General features: G+C 41.6%; 1 long non-coding RNA gene across 1 annotated transcript; it reads left to right on the plus strand.

The window, feature by feature from the left end:
• The first annotated feature begins 12,114 nt into the window (after positions 1–12,114).
• LOC124984041 (uncharacterized) lies at positions 12,115–14,749 on the plus strand. Its single transcript, XR_007108525.1, has 2 exons — positions 12,115–12,200; positions 14,309–14,749. It is a non-coding gene; the product is annotated as an uncharacterized LOC124984041 (long non-coding RNA).
• Positions 14,750–18,403: the final 3,654 nt, after the last annotated feature.

The following is an 18,403-nucleotide window of genomic DNA, read 5'->3' on the forward strand; positions in this document are numbered from 1 at the left end:
TCCCAACTCATGGTCATTTTTTTTTTTAAATTGTTCTAATTAGTTATATGTAACAGCAGAATGCTTTTCAACTCATTGTACACAAAAGGAACACAACTTCTCTTTTCTCTGGCTGTATGTGGGGCAGAATCACACCCTTTGTGCAATCATACATGTAGGTAGGGTAGTAACGTCTCATTCCATCATCCTTTCCACCCCTACACTCCCCCTCATCCCCTCTTTCTCCTCTACCCAATCCAAAATTCCTCCATTCTTCCCTACCCACTCTTCCAGTTATGGATCAGAACATTCAGCCTTTGTTTTCTGGGGGATTGACTTATTTCACTTAGCATGATAGTATCCAGTTTCATCCATTTACTAGCAAATGCCATAATTTCATTCTTCTTTAAGACTGAATAATATTCCATTGTGTATATATACCACATTTTCTTTATCCATTCATCTGTTGAAGGGCACCTAGGTTGGCTCCATAGTTTAGCTACTGTGAGTTGAGCTGCTACAGACATAGATATGGCTGTATCTCTGTAGTATGCTGATTTTAAGTCCTTTGGGTATAAACCCAGGAGTGGGATAGCTGGGTCAAATTGTAGTTCCATTCCAAGTTTTCTAAGGAATTTCCATACTGCTTTCCAGAGTGGTTGCACCAATTTGCAGTCCACTAGCAGGGTTTGAGTGTACCTTTCCCCCCACATTCTTGCCAACACTTATTGGTCCTGTTTTATCTTGACTGAACCTTGCATTAAACTCAATAATCTCTAGGTTCAAAGTGGTAAATATCTCTCAATGAAATTCTAAATGAATTTTTGAACATATTCATTTTGTTGTTTTCCACTAGATGTCAACTTTCTAAAAGTATGTTGGGTCAGTCCCAAATTCCTTAGCAAGGAATTAAAGTGAGCAAGAACAGACAACCATATACATTCATCCCTCTCTACCATGAGGGTTCCACATCCTCCGCTTCAACCAACCAGCGATTGGAGCAGAGTTGCATTTGTACTGAACATGTACACACTTCTTTTTTCTTGTCATTCTCTAAAAGAGTTTAACAATATCGACATAGCATTTAAGTTGTATTAGGTAGTATGGTAATCCAGAGAGTATTTAAAATTATGTGGGAGGATATGCAAATACTGCATCATTTTATATAAGGGACTTGAGCAACCTTGGATTTTGGATCACTGGGGGTCTTGGAGCTAACCCTTTGTGATTACCAAGGGAGAAACTTAGTACTATTCAAAACAAAGCACAAACACCCAATTGCATCCCATTTGAAGTCTGTTATATCATTTGGTATTTACTGAAGTCTCATTAGGTGCATACCTCTGTGCTAGGCTTTCTATGAATGTAAGACTTTTAAATAGACGCGTTGCAAAGGAATTTGTAGTCTAATTGAAGAGAGAGGACCCAAACGTATAAGAACATAATACATTTGTACAATATTAACTCTCCACTCGGTATTAATGAAAATAGGATAGCCGCCGTAACACGCAGACTTCTGGAGGTGTAATATAAATTCCTGACAGGTGGGTAGTTCTCTAGGTGCTGATTCGGGGTCTTAGTCTCTTTTTATCCTTTAGCGCTTCCATTTTTACCATCAAAGGCCAAGGCCATTTGAACCCCCACTCCCCTGCCACACACAGCCCATTAAATTGCTAGCAGGGTTGCAGAGCAGGGGATATAAGTCATCTTTGTATCTTTTCACCCTCCATTGGCTAGAATTTAGTCACCTGGCCTCACCTAATTGCACAAGGGGTGCTGCAGGCTGCAAGAGGGACTGGATAGAAAAGAAAGTGATCAGATGCCCCATAAAAGACTCAGAATTTCTTATCAGTGAAAAAAAGAATATTACAGCCAGGCACAGTGGCACATGCCTGTAATCCCAGCAATTTGGGAGGCTGAGGCCGGAGGATTGCAGGTTCAAAGTCAGCCTCAGCAACTTAGTGAGGCCCTAAGCAACTCAAGTGATATCCTGTTTTTAAATAAAAGTCAAAAAAGGGCTGGGAATGTGACTCAGTGGTTAAGTGCCCCTGGGTTCAATCCCTGGTACCACAAAAAGAAAGCATTGTGAATTGTTATGGTTTGGATGTAAGGTGTCCCCCAAAAGCTCGTGTGAGACAATGCAAGAAGATTCAGAGAAGAAATGATTGGGTTATGAGAGCTTTAATCCAATCAGTGAATTAATCACCTGATCTGATTAACTGAGTGGTAACTGAAGGCAGGTGGGTTGTGACCAGAAGAGGTCAGCCATTGGGGGCGTGACTTTGGGGCATATATTTTGTATCTGGTGAATGGAGTCTCTCTGCTTCCTGATCACCATGTGAGCTGCTTCCCTCTACCACACTCTTCCGCCATGATGTTCTGCCTCACCTCCAGCCTTTAGGAATGGAGGCAGCCTTCTATGGACTAAGACCTCTGAAACCATGAGCCCTCAAATAAACTCTTCCTCCTCTACTGTTGTTTTGGTTGGGTCTTTTAGTCACGGCAGCAAAAAAGCTGACTAAAATACGAAAGTTCTAACGTTCCCTTCCAGGTCCTAAAAGACTCCTTCTGAAGGAAAGAATTGTGCCAAGGGCAAGAGGAGGAAATGCCAACCAGCATGGATGGAGAAGCTGAGGGCTCTGTTTCCACTGAACGAGAGGTCAGTGTGGAGAAGACGTGGGTCTAAGGCTGCTAATATTTGTTGACCGTGGCTTGTGGTGGCCTTGAATGGCAGGCCAAGGAATCTTAGTGACATGTTAGGTCAAGACCAAAGACTCTTTATCTAGATTTAAAGTTGGGCAAAGGCTTCTTAAGACCAAGTCCTAATTTTTTAATTTGTTCTTTTTAGATAAACGTGACAGTGGAGTGTGTTTTGACATATTATACATACATGGAGTAGAACTTCCCATTCTGGTGGTTCTACGTGATGTGGAGTTTCACTGGTCATGTATTTATACATTGTGATGGGCTGACAGATCTGGCTCCATGGGAATGTTATAGGCCAGACTATGGGAGAAATGACTAAACAGACTCCATTTTGCTCTGAGACTCCATGTTATGTAGGAAATAAGCTTCTCCCATGGGAACACCCCACCTCTGTACCCAACATCAGTTACTTAGCATGACATGGTTAGTAATGCAAAATGTAATGAAAAATTCTTATGTAATGAAAAATTGCTCTCTTTTGATCCCTATTGCTCCTAAACAATGTACCATGTGAATGGTGATTGTGTGGATGTTAGTAACCATTCTTTAGTTTGTACCAGGGTCATTTTGACCCACTTCCCCCTCTGTCGATGATCTCATGATGTTAATGTATAATTTTGAATCATAGCAACAAACACTTATGATTGATGTGATTTTTGGTATAAGAACTCCTACAACCCTGTAGTTGGACTGTTCTCCCAATAGTCATTTTTGGGGGCATTGTGTGAGACAGCCGCTGGCTTAATAAAGACTCAAATTTAGACTTCTCAGTGGTGATCGATCTGTTCTTAAGCTGCGCCCCATAACAACATAAGCATAGGAAAGTTATGTCTGATTTGTTCTACTGTTTTTTCTATTCCCATCCCCCTTCCTTCCTTTTATTCCCCTTTGTCTAAACCAATGAACTTCTTTTCTTCCCTTCCCCTCCCTTCTCCCTTTATTGTATGTTAGCATCCACATATAAGAGAGACCATTCAGCCTTTGTTTTTTAGGGGGATTGGCTTATTTCACTTAACATGATACTCTCCAGTTCCATCTATTTACCAGCAAATGTCATAATTTAATTCTTCTTTATGGCTGAGTAATACTCCATTGTGTATATATACCAGTTTCTTTATCCATTCATCTGTTAAAGGGCACCTAGGTTGGTTCCATAACTTAGCTATTGTGAATTGAGCTGCTATAAACATTGATGTGACTGTTTCACTGTAGTGTGCTGATTTTAAGTCCTTTGAATATAGCTGAGGAGTGGAATAAATGGGTCAAATTGTGGTTCCATTCCAAGTTTTCTGAGGAATCTCCATAGTGCCAAGCCCTAATTTGTTCCCTGGGCACTGTTCTGCACCCTAGTAGTGACTCCAGACTTTCTTAGAATGAGTCATAGCACTAAGGTATGTCTGTCTTCTGTGGCCCGCAGGAGTTTATGTTCTCACACAGCAATTGTTGGACTCTGGATGAACTTCAACGAACTATTGATAGTACTTTAAAACGATTAGAGCCCCAAAGCAAGAGCAGCTGGCTTTGCCTTTCGCACTGACTCAGTCATAAGGTGACTCTACCTCCAGGAAGCTTCCTAGGGCAAAGTTTCCCACCCAACCTTCGTAACTCACAGGCATTCTGTGCACTGATAGTCAGTCCCCTTCCCTCCTCTTCTGCTTTTCTTTTTAAGAATCTTATCACAGTGTAGATTTTGAAAAATCAGAACAAAAATTCAGTAAATGAAAGCAAATAAAAAACACACAAGCTAGTATACCCCGTCGAGCCTTTTCTAATGATGTGAAATATGTACCAGTAAATTCATAAAAATGTCATTCAATCCAATTTACCAGCCTGTTTGCTCTGTACTCTGTGAGATATATATTTTTTTCTTTTCTTTTTTTGCTAGGGATTGAACCCTCGGCCTCATGCATGCTAGGCAAGTGCTCTATCGCGGAGCTACATTCCTAGCCTCCTGTGATATTTCTTAATCCGAGCACACCAGTAGCTAAACAGATAGTAAGGTTCTCTTCCAAAAATCCAGGGGAAAGAAAAACTTCCCTGGACTGTGTGGTGACTACCCTTCTATAAGTGTCCCCCATGGAACCACAGGAGACAGGGTTCTCCTTTGCATTCAGACAATGAGATTCAACTTTGTCAACAAACTTGACATTAACACAAACATAACAACACCTTCTGTGGGTACCTGTGTGGATGGAGAGGGGTAGAGAAAGGATCATTTAGAAAATAGATTAAGCACAGGAAAGCTCGTTTTTATAAAAGAGGGTAACAATAAGAGTTTTTCACTGGAAGTTTGTACACACCCACAACTGCTAATATGCTAAGAAGATTCTGTTGCCTCTACTTCCTGGCACTTTATATTATCCAGAAAATTTAGGAAGCAGGTATTTTCTGAGGATCCTTTTTTGGTTATACCCGTCACGATCCTGACTTATTCTACCCAAGACCAAGGTGTAAAAAGATGGCACGGTATTCTCCACCCAGATGGAGTAGTACTGGATGTACCACCGAAGAAAACACAATACATGTACATATACACACAAGTACTTACATACAATGTGTGTAAGCTGAATGTATACATTTACATGCAGTGTTCATATACATGTGTAATGCATTTTTCCGATTATGCAAATAATGGTACTTACTATTAAAAAAAAAACCTTGAGGGAACTTTACAGGACAAAGTCATTCTTTGCCTTTTCTCTCAGAAGCAAACAACACATTTTTTTAAATTATGAGAACTTGTTTATTTTGAAGAATTAATGATTACAAGATTTACAAAACTTTGCTCAGATTTCTTTACGTATTAAATAAGCATAATAGCATCTACAGGAATGTTATGAGAAATATATAAAATAAAATAATATATGCAAATCATTCTTTTTTAAAATTTTTAAGTATTTTTTAATATTATTGATCTCTGCTCTTCTAAAAGGAACATGACTGCTTAAATACTTGAGGTAGTTAATCCCAGATTGCTCAACTTTAAAGGCAATATTTAGTTCAGAGATTTATGAAATATTTTTTTTTTCATTCTTGATCTCTTTTTTTCTGTCCTGAGCTTTTTAATCTTTTTTTTTATTATTTATTTTTTTTCATTTTTGTAGACTGCATTTTGATTCATTGTACACAAGTGGGGTACATCATTTCATTTCTATGGTCGTACATGATATAGATTCATACCTTTTGTGTAATCAAAGGGTAATGATACGGTAATGATGTCTTTCTCATTCCATCATGCTTCATACCCTCTCCCTCTCATTTCTGTCTACATAATCTATAGTTCCTCCATTCTTCTTTCACCCTCCCCCCCATTATATATCATCATCCACTTATCAGGGAGAACATTTGGCCTTTGGTTTTTTGGAATTGGCTTATTTCACTTAGCATGATATTCTCCAATTCCATCCACTTATCTGCAAATGCCATAATATTATTCTTTTTTATGACTGAATAATTTTCCATTGTGTATATATACCACAGTTTCTTTATCCATTCATCTGTCGAAGGGCATCTAGGCTGGTTCCATAGCTTAGTTATTGTGAATGGAGCTGCTATAAACATTGATGTGGCTGCATTACTGTAGTATGCTAGTTTTAAGTCCTTTGGGTATAAACGAAGGAGTGGGATAACTGGGTCAAAACTGGAACAAGATAGGGATGCCCTCTTTCACCACTTCCATTCAACATCGTCCTTGAAACACTAGCCAGAGCAATTAGACAGACCAAAGAAATTAAAGGGATACAAATAAAAAAAGAAGAACTCAAGCTGTCACTATGTGTGTGTGTATAGAGAGATGATATAGATGTATGCTGTAGAGTATGTGTCATTTTGTAGTCTTCTTTCTTTTTTATCAAACATTGAACCCAGGGTTCCCACTGAGTCACATCCCCAGCCCTTTTCATTTTTTATTTTGAGACAGGGTCTTACTAAGATGCTTCAGGTCTTGCTGAGTTGCTGAGGCTGGACTCAAACTTGCAATCCTCCTGCCTCAGCCTCCCAAGCAGCTGGGATTATAGGCACGTGCCAAGGAGCTTGGCTGTAGCCTGCTTTTTTGATTCAACATCGTATCATGAAATTTTTGCCCATTCTATCACTGAAAATGCTTTCAGAATGTGACTGGCAAAAGCTAATATGAATGGACCACTTTTCCCCAGCCATCTCATGTTATTGACCATCTCAGTTGTTTCCGGTTTGATGTGTAACAGGGGAGAGACCTGTCAGTTCCAGAGCTGTGCAGCACAGTGACAGGAAGCTTGTCCTGAATGCCTGCAACAATTCCCCTGGGGAACTGCTGAGGAGAGATTTGCTTTCAAATATTGTGAATCAGTGGCCCGAAGCGGGTGTACTCTCTTGTTGCAGCCAGAATCCCCATCATTCCATATGCTTTATTCTAAAGGAAACATACATCACTTCCTGACTTGCCTTCATGGTCCCAGTTTAGGCTGGTTTTCCCCATGCAATTAGTAATCGCTCCATGCTAGGGTTTGAGCATGCCCCTGAAAAGCAATTCATGTGTTGAAACCTTAATTCCTTGCTGCAGCAATGTTGGGAGGTGGGGGTTAGCAGGAAATGCTCAGGTCTTGGAAGCAGAGCCCTCAAGAACGAACCAGTGCCTCTATGTGAAGGAGTCCCTGCTCTTAAGGGACTGGTTTAATGATTGTGAGACATGGGTTGTTCTGTCTCTTTCACAGTCATGTGCTTGCCCTTCCACTGTCCACCATGATATGAAGCAGCATGAGGTCCTCACCAGAAGCCTAGCAGATGCCAGTGGGTGCTCCTGGATTTCCCAGTTTCCCAAACCAGGAACCAAATAAACCTTCTTCCTTTATAAATCATTCAGCTTCTGATATGATTTTATAGCAACAGAAAATGGATGGAGACATTCACCTTTTCACTCCCAAAAGTGTTCGCATTTGGAAGATAAATGTCACCATCGAATGCCCTGCCTGCCTCATTCCTGAGAGTTACCTGCCCTGGAGGTATTTGAGGTGACAAGGCCTACTCCTGCCCATTATAGGGCAATGAGCTACAGAGCCTGAAGACACTAGGAGGAGTGACTGAGCTCTTGGATCTCCTCAAAGCTGCACCCCAAGGATGTATGTAGAGTGCATAAGACTGCCTACTTTCCAAATACATACATGTGATAGCATTATTCCTACTGAGATTGGTGGAAACTTGTATATTTGTGTTTGTATGACACAGATTTAGTCTGTTTTTTATTGCAGTAATTTGAGTATGATTACATGTCTGTTTTATTTGTAGTTTGCTAACGGCATTATCCATACAATGGATAACTCAGTAAATGCCATGGGCTCACTTTCTTTAAGACTATTGTCAATGCTAGACAAAGGTGACATAAACATATGTTGGAGAAAAGATAGCCTCTTCAACAAATGGTGCTAAGAAAACTGGAAATCCATAAGTAATAAAATCAAATTAGACCCCTATCTCTCACCCTCTGCAAAACTCAACTCAAAGTGAATTAGGGACTTAGGCATTAGACCAGAGACCCTGCACCAACTAGAAGAAAAAGTAGGCCCAAATTTCCATCATGTCAGCTTAGGAACCGAATTCCTCAACAAGACTTCTATAGCGCAAGAAGTAAAATCAAGAATCAATAAATGGGATTTTATCAAACTAAAAAACTTCTTCACAGCAAAGGAAACAATGAAGAACACGAAGAGAGAGCCTACAGAATGGGAGAAAATCTATGAACCTGCACCTCAAACAAAGCATTAATGGCCAGGATATATAAAAGAACTCAAAAACTTAACACCAAAAAACCAAACAACCCAATCAATAAATGGGCAAAGGAACCGAACAGACACTTCACAGAAGAAGAAATACAATCTGTCAACAGATATATGGAAAAATGTTCAACAACACTAGCAATTAGAGAAATGCAAATCAAAACTACACAGAGGTTTCACCCCACTCCAGTCAGAATATCAATCATCAAGAATACAAGCCATAATAAATGCTGGCAAGGATGTTGGGGGAAGGCACGTTCATACATTGCTGGTGGGACTGCAAATTGGTGCAACCACTGGGGGAAAGCAGTGTGGAGATTCAGAAAACTTGGAATGGAACCACCATTTGACCTACTTATCCCACACTTTGGTATATACATGAAGGACTTAAAATCAGCGTACTGTAGTGACATGTTCACATCAATGTTTAGAGCTGTAGGGAAATTCCTCAAACTTATCTGACAGTAGTCACTGACACCATGGTCTAAGTAAGCCAAACAGTCTGAACAGAGAAACTGAGGTAATGGTAAAGACTCACCATGGAATGAAGGTCTTTGCAGCTGTTGAGGCTGAGTTTGAGCTGAGGGGAGGCCTCGTTCTGACATGCATCACAGAAAGCTGTGATGTGAGCTCGCTGCACTGCCCTGCCTCATGCTGTATGCAGGAGCTTGCCCTTCCCCCAGTCCTTTGTCTCAGACCTGTTGCTGGGCAGAATTGCTTAGGCTGCTTGGTTTGTTTACACTACCTGGACCCTCGATGTTAGTTCACCGATAGGCTGACTCTGTTATACTTTAACAAATGTGTTAACCTGATTGGATAATGTGCCTATATATGTCCTGTGCAACCCTAAATAAATTAGATCCAGGCCTTCAGATCTTGATCTCTGATGCCTGAGTAAGCACGCTGAGTAAGGCTAGGTAGGGTAGGTATCGTTCCCTTCACCCTCAGCAAACCCGTCTCTGAACATCTACATATAGCAGCTCAATTCACAATGGCTAAGCTATGGAACCAACCTAAGTGCCCTTCAATAGATGAATGGATAAAGCAAATGTGGTATATATACACAATGGAATATTACTCGGCCATAAAGAAGAATGGAATTATGGCATTTGCCTGTAAATGGCTAGAACTAGGTACTATCATGTTAAGTGAAATAAGACAAGCCCTCCAAAACCAAAGGCTGAATATTCTCTTTGATTTTTAGATGCTGACACACAATAAGGAGAGGGGGAGGGAAGAACAGAAATTCATTGAATAAGACAAAAGGGAATGAAGAGAAGGAGCTGGGATGGGAATAGGAAAGACAGTAGAATGACTTGGACATAACTTTCTTATGCTCATGTATAAATACACGGCCAGTGTTATCCGTATCCTGTACAACCACAAGAATGGGAAGTTATACTCCATGGATGTGTGATACGTCAAAATACATTCTACTATCATGTATAACTAAAAAGAACAACAACAAAGAAGACTGATGTCAAAAATCTTAATAAAATATGTGACAATTCTAATGCAGAAAACTTTCTGCTGAACAAAGCTAAAAGAAGTGGCTGCTGGAAGGTTGTATTTTGAATGCAAGCACCAAAATGAATATTTTGCTGTATTTTTTAATCAGAGTAATCATTCTAGTATCCATGTTTATAAAAAGCAGAAACAGCTCTATTTTTATCTAATATGAAAGGAAATAGCACCAATGATTCCATCCTCCAAAACGAACACTGTAAACGTATTCATCCTATCTTCCCAGGCCTATCTCTAAGTATTATAAATGCAATCACCAAATAGATGCAGGGCGGGCTCTCCCTACCTCCTCTGCAGATGGAGCATCTCTTCATGGAGAGATAGATGGAAGAGGATCAGCCACGCCTTTTCTCTTGACAATGTCCTCCTTACATGATCCTCTGACTGTGACTTCCACCTTTTCGTGGGTTGCTCTGTGGCATTCTGAGCTGTGGTTTCCTGCAGCTGGAGCCTGTTGGGTGAGGACAGAGGGCTGGGGGAGGCCTCCCCTCCCCCTTACCACCTGAAACTTTCAATCTCCACAAGAGTAGCACACCAGCCTGCAAACTGAAGGAAACTGTAAAAGAAAATGACAATGACTTGTCCGTCAGTGTTCACATCAGCGTGGTTCACAACAACCAAGAGGTGGAAACAACCCCAAGGTCTCTCAACAAATGAATGCAGAAATTAAATGTGGCATCTACAGGCAATGGAATAATATTCAGTCTTTAAAAGGAATGGGATTATGGTACATGCTGCAACATGGATGAACTTCCAAAACACGCTCAGTGAAATAAGTTGAGCACAAAAGAGCCAATATTGCATGATTCCGTTTATATGGAATATCTCGAGAAGTGAAATTAATAGAGCAGAAAGTAGGGTTGAGTCTACTGGGGCTTGTGGGAGAAGGGAATGGGCGGTTATTGCTTAATGGGACAGAGTGTCTGTTTGGGATGATGAAAGAGTTCTGGAAGTGGATAGTGAGGATGGTTGTTAACACTGGATGTGATCACTGCCACTGAATTGTACACTTAACGTGATTAAAATGGCAAATCTTTTTTTTTTTTTTTTGGTAGCAGAATTGAATCTAGGAGCACCTAACCACTGAGCCACATCCCCAACCCTTTTTATTTTTCTATTGAGACAGAGGCTTACAAAGTTGCTGAGGGCCTCTCTAAGTTGCAGAGGCTGGCTTCAATTTGAACTCATGATCCTCCTACCTCAGCTTCCAGAGCCACTGGGATTACAGGCGTGCACCACTGGGCCCAGCTAAAATGTCAAATTCTATGCAATGCATATTTGACCATAATTTTTTAACAAAGTATTTAAAAAAAAAAAAAAAAGCAGAAAAAAGAGGGTGAACACTAAGTTTCCACCTGAAGAGTTAGACTTCCTCAAGAGCCATCTGTCTTTGCCCTCCTTATGAGGAGTGTCCAGGCAAACGTCCCTCCTCTCCAAACTGGTCATCATCCTCTGTTTGTCTCCGTGCTCTGGGCACACCAGCACAGCCCCCACTTCTTCTAGTGACTGTTCATGAGTTCATCACTATCCTCTGAAAACCCCCTCCCCATCCCACCGGATGTGCTCTCGCTCCTGGGTTCCTCCTCCCTTACAGGGCCCCAATTCCTCGTTCTAAAGTTCCTAGCTTCCTCCAGGTGCCCAGTGCTGGGGAGGAAAAGCCCACCCTGGAAAGCCAGGTTGGACAAATGATCCAATGGAGGTTTCCCTTTCACCAGGAGGATTTCTTATTAGTACATTTAGTAGGACAAAAACATCTCTGAAAGACGCAGGTTGATAATTTCTCCTGGAGACAACAGTTTGCTTGTTTATTTGTTTGTTTCTGGTACTGGGGATTGAACCCGGGGTCTCACACATGCAAGGCAAGTGTTTGACCACTGAGGTCCACTCCAAGCTCTGCTTTCTTCTTGTAAGAAGTAGGAGAGGAGTGCAGGGTTTCTTTTTCTTTCTTTCTTTTTTTTTTCCTATTTTTCTTTTTCTGTCACATAAACATAGAAGCTTTCGAAACAGTTTTGACTGGATCAAAGTGAAGACTCAGATATGATGAGATACAGAGAGTTCAGGTGTGGGGGAGGTTAAGGGCAACTCTCTAGCCACAACCCTGTCTGATTTGCCAAAAGCTCCATGGGAGGAACTTGAATCTTATCCAAACCTTGAATTCTGATGTGTGCAGACATGTCTGAGGGACTGAGGGGGCCCTGACAGATGGAGGGATTGAGCACCAGGTCACCCAAGGATCCACAGGTGAGGAGGAAAGCGTGAGTAACACTTAGAGTGGGTTGGGCCCTGGGCACTGAGCCTCCCCCTGCAGCCCCCGTGGTGGGGCCCAGCACCTCTGGAAACAGAGTACCTGTGAATAATTAAATAAGAATGATTTGCCCTGGAGATTAAGGCACCAGGATAATGAAGTTGCTGACCAGGCTGGTTCACAGTAGTGAAGAGTTTTTACAAAAGTTACAGATATTTGGAAGCAGTAGTGATAGAGGTGGAGGGTAGGCAGACTCTGAAAGGCCCTTGGAAGCTGTGAGTGGCTGGATCACGTGGACAGTGGGACAGGTGGCCTTCGGGGGCCAGCTGAGGGCTGAGGGATGCAGAGCAGCAGGGAAGCCCCCTGCTTATCTGTGCAAGGCCCCTGCTAGGCTGCTTACCTTACCCGACCACACCACACCATGTCCTCAGAGAAGCTGGCTTCCTTCAGTGCCTACACTTTGAGCCTAGTGGTGCCAGAGAGAAACGGAACATCCCTCTACTCTCTGCCCACCAGCCTCTTCACCCAACCAAACAAAAACAAAAACAAAAACAAAACAATTACATCATCGAGGCACAGGAAAGCTCTAACCCTGTCCTACCAGAAGGAAGGCCTCCCTCTCTCCCAACCATTTCTGTCACCCCAGATCGCTACTGTTGAATGTCACCATCGCCAGCTCCCAAGGCCACCCTTCAGCTTACCCTGTCATTGCTTTGAATATGAAGGAAAGTTTCTCCTCTGCGGTTCGATCACACAGCCCAAGGGGTAAATAATGAGTTCTTAAAAAGGTGAAGTCTGTTTCCCATTTTAAGCATCTAAAGGACAGATTCATTTCTTGGGACCCTATAAATTTCCCAGTAAGTCGTGAGACACCCAAGGAAGAGTCCAGGAGCCAGAAACTGAAAACATGCCACGCATGTTCTGTTCCTTTTGGACGACATAGGCATGGCTTGTGCAGTCCTATCCCCAAACAGATAACAGAGCAGTTTGAAACAGTGAAGAAGCCCCAAGGTGCTCAAGGGTGCCCATGATTTGCAAGAGAGGAAAGAACACAGAGGACCTGTTTTGTTTTGTTTTCCTAGAATTGCATTGCCCACTGGCAGGGCTGGAGCTTCCTTGGTGCTTGTAGCTGGCAAGAGACTCAGTCCACAAGCCAAAGGCAGTTTCAAAGAACCATAGAGTATGGTTATTGTGTTGGTTTGTCCGATCCTTAGGCCAATGCCAAGATGGGACCTACAGCCACCTGTCCACTCCTTTCCAGTCTATCAAAGTGGGCTGATGACAGCCAGGGAAGGAGGCCAAACAGGTCACAGGGAAAAACCACAAATGCAGTGGACAAAAGTCTCTGTGTATCTAGTCCGTCTGGCGAGCACATTAGGGTCATTCTGTCCTACCAGCCAAGACTCCTGTCTTCTCTGTGGGCTTAAGAGAATGCTGACTGTTTCTGCATTGTGACTTCCATAATGGTTGGGGCGCCAGGTGCTGGAGTCACAGAGAATTTGCTCAGATGTCTTCAAATTGTTTTATTCCTTATTCTAGAAAAGGTGATGTTTATTGTGACAGTAACAGGAAAAATACCAAACAGGCCAAAGTACCAGGGATGTTACCAATAACCGAACCTTAGCATCTGCTCAGGACTGTGTGACTGCTGGCTGTGGAGCTTTGATTCACTCATTCATTGTTTCATTAAAATAAAATAATAAGTGAGTGCGAGAGTATGAGAGAGAGAGAGAGGAGAGAGAGAGAGAGTGTGCGCGTGTGCAATGTTCATGACATTGGGTATTTCCACCCTGAATACCTCATAGTTTACTTGGGGCCATAGAATTTAAGTAGACAGCTAAGTGTCTTGCTGGATTAGGAGCATCCTTGAGGCACAGGAGTTTGCTGTGTGGGAGGACAGATAGGTTTTGCTTAAACTTTCTTCCAGCATCTCTTTAGATAAGGGGGATGTTGGCCGTATACCCAGAAAGCTAAAGAAAGTTTCTAGAAAGAGACTGAGCAGACATCAGCTATCACAGGGAATGGAAATTTGGGAGAAGAGGGTGCATGCAAGAGGATTTTTAAGGGGATATAATAATTTGTGGTACAACTCCCTCTTCCATAGACCCAAGAAACTACCATGAAATATCCACACATATTATACTATAACAAGGATGGCATCAAGGGGACAGGAAGTACCTCTGCCCTGGTGACTTTGGAAAGACTCTACTCCAGCAGCAGCATTCAAACTTGGTCTCGAAGGAGAAGTGGGAACCTTTATAGAAAAAAAAAAAAATGATGAATATGTGAGTAGCTTTCAAAGGCCAGACTGGAACAGATGCTTGTGATTTACGTTTTCATTGGTCTGCGAGGAAATGAGAAAAATCAGGGCGAGGCAGTAAGTTTTCAAAAGTCAAGTTTATCCAATTTAAAGGAAGTTTAGTTTGGGATGATGTACTATCTACTTTTGGAGTGTTGCTCTTTGGGATGATGTACTATCTACTTTTGGAGTCTTGCTGTTTTTCTTTCTCTAATGAAATAAATGTGGAAATACATGGTCATATTATAATTTGTATTGTCTCTTATTTGGCCTAATAAAAACCCATGTTTAATTTTTTTTTTCATTTTCTACATTTTAAAAAATGTGGAAAGGACTTCATCTTTGAGGAAATAGGAGCTATTAGGGATCTGTAAGTAGAAGAGAGAGCAGATCGTATTTATTTTGTTGGAAGATTAACTTGTGTTCCAGAAAAGCCGATGGACTAGAGGGGAAGTCGATAAATCAGAAACACCAGTGATGCAATACTCCAGTGATAAGAGGAAGGAATCGGGACAGCAGCACCGGGAGTGAGGACACAGAGTCACAGGCGGGAGCCATCGCAGGCAGACCGACCTTCAGAGCAGCGACCACTGCCAGTCACACCAGCATCATCAAGTGTGCCTGAAGATGCCTCCAAGAGAGTCTTTTTAAAATTTTTGTTATTTGTTCTTTTTAGATATGCATGACAGTAGAATGTATTTTGACATATCATACATACCCGGAGTCTAACTTATTCCAATTAGGATCCCATTCTTGTGGTTGTACATGACATGTATCCATGTATGAGCCTCGGAAAGTTATATCCAATTCATTCCACTGTCTTTCCTGTTCTCATCCTCCCTCCCTTCCCTTCATTCCCCTTTGTCTAATCCAATGAACTTCTGTTCTTCTCTCTGCCCCCTTATTGTGTGTTAGCATCTGTATACCAGAGAGAACATTCACCTTTTCGTTTTTGGGGACTGGCTTATTTCACTTAGCGCAATAGTCTCCTGTTCTATCCATTTACCAGCAAATGCCATCATTTCATTCTTTTTATGGCTAAGTAATATTCCATTGTGTATATATATCACATTTTCTTTATCCATTCATCTGTTGAAGGGCATCTGGGTTGGTTCCATAGTTTAGTTATTGTGAATTTAGCTGCTATAAACATTGATGTGGCTGCATCACTGTAGTATGTTGATTGTAAGTCCTTTGGGTATATGCTGAGGAGTGGGATTACTGGGTCAAATGGTGGTTCCATTCCAAGTTTTCTGAGGAATCTCCATACTGCAAAGTGAGTCTTAAAGACTGCAAAGACTAAATACCCTGTTAGTCCTTTAGGCCAACAAATCCTAGCTCCTGAACCCATTTGAACAATTAAGAGTGTGGGACTGGTGTGACCACATGCCTATGCCTCTTAAGAACATGTGTGTTTGGGCCCATTGGATAGGACATTCAGGTGGTACTTGAAAAAATGAGAGATGATAGAGTCAAAAGACTTGGAGGGAAGCAGGCAATTTAAGGGTGCAGAATGCATTTGCAAGTGGAGATAATAAACTTCAAGTGACACTGGGCCTCATGGAGGGCAGCAATAGGGAACAGAGGCGACTATGGCAAACTCAAGTTCATGTGCCCTATCTAAGGGGACAGCTGCAATTCCAAACCATCCAACTGTTGCAATGTTGGAATGAGGTTAGGGCTTTGGAAATTTTGAACAAATCTGGAAATCTGAATTTTTATTGTTAACTAACTCAAGTTTAAAATACAACAATAACATCATATGAGTTGAAATCAGGTTTTCTTGCAAGCATGAAATATTCAATTAACAATTACCCAATAAAATTGATTCTCTACTTGTTTCCAGAAGATTCATCAGTGTATCATAGGAAATACATTTGTAACCTCCAAGCAAAGCCACTGCTCCAAGTACATTGTTTTCCACAACTCTTGTCTGAAGTTTTCTACAACTTTTGTATGAAGGAAGAACGAACAACAAATGTTACCACTTGTTTGACTGATGAGAAAACTGAGGCAGGGTGAATCCTGTAGTTTTCCTAAAATTACTAAGTGGTAGAGGCAGAGCTGGGTCTAAGGCCTCATCTACTGTCACAGCACAGGGCCTCAACCTCCACAGTCACCTTCAATGGGCTCCCCTGGAACCAGGTGTATGCCTCCTTCAGACAGGAGATTTCTCTCTGCAGCTGGTAGTCTCTGAAAATGTCTTGGTACAAGTAGGCATGGTGGGAAAGGGAGCAAGGGATCCTCAGGGGCACTCCTAGAGATGCTAATGATCCCACACTTGGCCATTTCCCCTGAGGAAGGAGCTACAAAGAATAATGTAGGTGTTGCTGGGCGTGGTGGTGCGTACCTATAATCCCAGTAGTTCTGGAGGCTGAGACAGGAGGATCAGGAGTTCAAAGTCAGCCTCAGCAAAAGTGAGGCACTAAGCAACTCAGTGAGACCCTGTCTCTAAATAAAATACAAAATAGGGCTGGGGATGTGGCTCAGTGGTTGAGTGCCCCTGAGATCAATCCTGGTAACCCATCCTGCCAAAAAAATAAAGAATGTAGGTGTGTGAACAGTCCCTTTTGTCTACGTAATCCCAAAAGGGCATTGCTGTCTGTTCTTTTCCCCCTGTGAGATATTAAATATCATTCCTATTTTGTCTTCATTCACCATTTTCATATGCATTTGGAAAAGGCTGGATTTTGGACTGCTAAATTGATTTTTTAGGTTCCTGACTTTAGATGACTGTTTTAGTCAGTTTTTTCATTGCTGTGACTAAAAGTCCTGACAAAAACAATTTTAGGGGAAGAAAAGTTTATATTTGGGGGCTCATGGTTTCAGAGGTCTCAGTTCATAGACAGCAGGCTCCATTCCTTGGGGCTCGAGGTGAGAGGAGAATACGGTGGAGGGAAGTAGCTCACATGGTGATCAGAAAGCAGAAAGAGAGAGAGAGACTCCACTCACCAGATACAAATACATACCCCACAGCCATGCACCCAGGGACCCACCTTCTCTAGCCACACCCTACCAGGCTTCAGTTAATCCCATCAGGGGAATAATTCACTGACTGGGTTAAGGCTCTTATAACTCAATCATTTCTCCTTTAAAATCTGTCTCACATGATTGCATTTATGTCACACCACAACTTCTGTGTTGTCGTCTGAGCCAACAGTGGAAAACAAAGTGGAGGGTGTCTTATTCTAGTCAATCTGCCATAACAAATTATTGTAGACTGAGTGCCTTTGCCACGCCACCCAGTTCTTTTTTTTTAATTTTTTTTATTATTATTGTAAACAAATGGGATACATGTTGTTTCTCTATTTGTACATGGAGTCAAGGCATACCATTTGTGTAATCATACGTTTACATAGGGCAATGATGTTTGATTCATTTTTTCCCTTCCCCCCCACCCCTCCCACCCCTCTTTTCCCTCTATACAGTCCTTCTTTCCTTCATTCTTACCACACTCCTTATCCCTAACCCTAAACCTAACCCTAACCCTAATGCTAACCCCTCCCACCCCCCATTATATGTCCTCATCCGCTTATCAGCGAGATCATTCGTCCTTTAGTAGCCTGGAACACCGGAAAGCAGTACTGTAACTGAACTGTGCTTCCTTGCATTATCTCAAAGATCCTTCACCTGACACTGCTAAATGAGGGCGAATGGTAATCTTCTATTTCAAACTTTAGATAAATAATTCTATTATGTCCTGCTACCATATAAATAAAAATAATTCTTTATAATTTGATCATATTTCTATTTTTTCTTACACTGTAAATCTTATAGATTTTCAATTGTAGTTTACTGATGAGTTACCCATATGTTATATGAGATTTGAATGGCTACATTGGATGAAACCTTAAGAACTTAGCGCCAATGTTCAAAAACTATGCCCTTTCAAATTGCATG

Source organism: Sciurus carolinensis, chromosome 4 (genome assembly GCF_902686445.1).
Source record: "Sciurus carolinensis chromosome 4, mSciCar1.2, whole genome shotgun sequence".
NCBI lineage: Eukaryota > Metazoa > Chordata > Mammalia > Rodentia > Sciuridae > Sciurus > Sciurus carolinensis.